Below are 2572 nucleotides of genomic sequence, written 5' to 3' on the forward strand. Positions count from 1 at the left end.
GATGCTCAGGTGGAAAATATGTTGACTTCCACCTCCACCACCACCCTGGAGTCTCACTCAGCCTGTGTCACTTCTGATTATATTAAATTCCAGAAACCATATCACTATTTAATGCAAAAACAAAGTAACAATGCATGGTGTGGTTTATAAAGCATGTCAAAGCAAATATCTGACAATCTTACTTCAAAGGTTTGAGAGGAAGAAGAACGCATTGAAATAAACTGAGGTGTCCGTGACTCAAAACTCACTCAGGTCCAATGTAATCATTTTTCATGAGTTAATAATTTGGAGCAGAACTGATGCACTGTCAGAATTCCCTGGGTTGTACATTTCTGGTGAACGTGAATCACAGAGAGGTTCCTGTGTGAATTCCTGAGCAAACGGAATGGGAAGCAAAATCCCACGTAGAGTGACAGTCCTTGTGGCTCATCTGCTGGCTCAGCTGGTTGACACGGGGCAGTGGCCACACTGCAATGGCTCCAGTGTTGGGAGCCGGCTGCACCTCAGTATCTGACATGGCCAAGCGCACTGCAATTGTAACAAATTCTGAAGCTCTGACTGAGAAACAGATACTGCTTTACATCTTCGAAAATTTAATTTCCCCTTCCGATAGATATATCACAATAATTCTATTTTATACACTAAAGGCAACTTTAGTCACACTACTAGTCTTTTAGTAAAGGTCAAAGTACACATCCTGTAAATCCTAAGATCCTGCTTAGACAATAGTGTTTAGAATAAGTGTTGGGTGGTCATGGTAACCATCCTTTGGGAGATTATGTAGAGTCTCAGACCTTGGTCACATAGTCATTGTAGGTGGAGGGATTTGGACACAGTTAAGATAAGTTAGTTTTTAGCATAGAAAAGGTCTAGCTGTACCCTGGAGCATAAGAATTATGAGGAAGTAAAACCCTGATACTAATGGAACAATGGTCAAAAATATGTCCGGTATAAAAAATATGTCTGGTATAAAAAAATGTCTGGTATAAAAAGAGACATGCTGTAAAATAAAGTGTGGCACTTCTTGAAAAAGCGCTCCTGTGTCTCCGCGCGTTTTTCCTCACCGACGCCGTCTCCACCTGAGGGAACCTCTGGACCTGCAGGAGCTGGTCTCCCACACTCCACCTTCCTTGGACCCTCTTGCAGCTCCTCTGATTCCTGGGCCAGGTGTCTGTGTTCAGCATGACATCACATCCCTGTAACACATCCTTAATATTGTAGATTTACATCACATTGCACCTGAACTGGTTTTCTGTCATAAACACCTTAGTTTCTCACTGTCTTTTATCCTCAGACAAACCAGGCTCCTCCCCACAGGGCACCAAATCTGCTCTCCCCAAACACACTTCCTATTACTGGCTCCATCTTCCCATCCTGACAGCAGCTCCACTATCACCTCATCTGAGAGGCCTCCTGCAGCCTCTTTCCACAAAGGACCTGTCTGTCATTTTTGCCAATCTCAATAATCTTCACATCACCCAAAATGCAGGATTCTCTCTCTATCATTGTTCTTTTGATTGATTGGTTGATTAATTTGTGTTTCACTAATTGCTCAGGAATTTTTTTTTTTAATGCAAAGGACACTTGACAATCAGAGGCATGAACAGAGGAGCCTATGTTTTTTTTATGCAACAATAAGTCTGGAGACAGATGGTTGTTCTTCAGATACGCAATCATTTCATGAGTTCCTACATCTTTTCTACTTTTTGTTCTACCATCCTTACTACAGATTGCTTTCATTCTTGTTGACAAGACCTCAGGATGGCTGCTGGAGCTCCAGCTGTCACACCCATTGTGAAGAGGAAAACAGCTGCACAAATCGATCTGTTTCTTTCCTTCACAAGGCAAACGTTCATGGGAAAGAAGCGCAGCCGACTGACACATCCATGGACCAACTCCCACCACAGTGTCAACCCTGGCCAAGAGGGACCTGAGCATAACAATCATCCAGCTTTGAAATGAATATGGAAGGTGCTGGGGACAGTCTGCTGTGTCACCAAACAAGCGTGTCCACTCCACTGCCCCAGCCACATGATGCAAGCTCTGATACAGGGGCTGTGTGTCCTGTTCACACTGATTTCCCAGGATGGAAGTGGGTCTAAATCCATGTGTGTGGGGTGAGTGTTCTCCTGTCTCCGTTTTTGGAGTGGTATTGACCACCGCCCTCTTCTGACTCAGCATCAGCAGCAGGCACCGGTAAAAAGAAGTCTGGAGATCTCTGTCTCCTGGTGCCAAGTCTCCAAACCCCACGCATGACCACCCACCACCCCAGAGATCTGTGCAGTGATGTCTCTGGTGGGAAACCTCAGACTGGTCATCTCTTCCTCTAAACAAGCCTGTTCATGTTTCCATGGGTGCTCTCAGCCCCTTATGCCTGGTGTGAGACAGGTGGGGTCATGGGGAAAAGAGTGATTCCTTCCCTGGGTCAGGGGATCAGGGCCTGAGCAGTGGGATCTGAATCCACTCAGGGACAGAGGACGCCCCTGCGTCTCTACAGCTTGTATGGAGTGACCACCAGGGGGTGGCAGAGAGCCATCTGGTAAAGCCACTTGCAGGTGGGAGGGCCTAGGTG

The sequence above is a fragment of the Hipposideros armiger genome, unplaced genomic scaffold, assembly GCF_001890085.2.
Source record: "Hipposideros armiger isolate ML-2016 unplaced genomic scaffold, ASM189008v1 scaffold_1930, whole genome shotgun sequence".
NCBI lineage: Eukaryota > Metazoa > Chordata > Mammalia > Chiroptera > Hipposideridae > Hipposideros > Hipposideros armiger.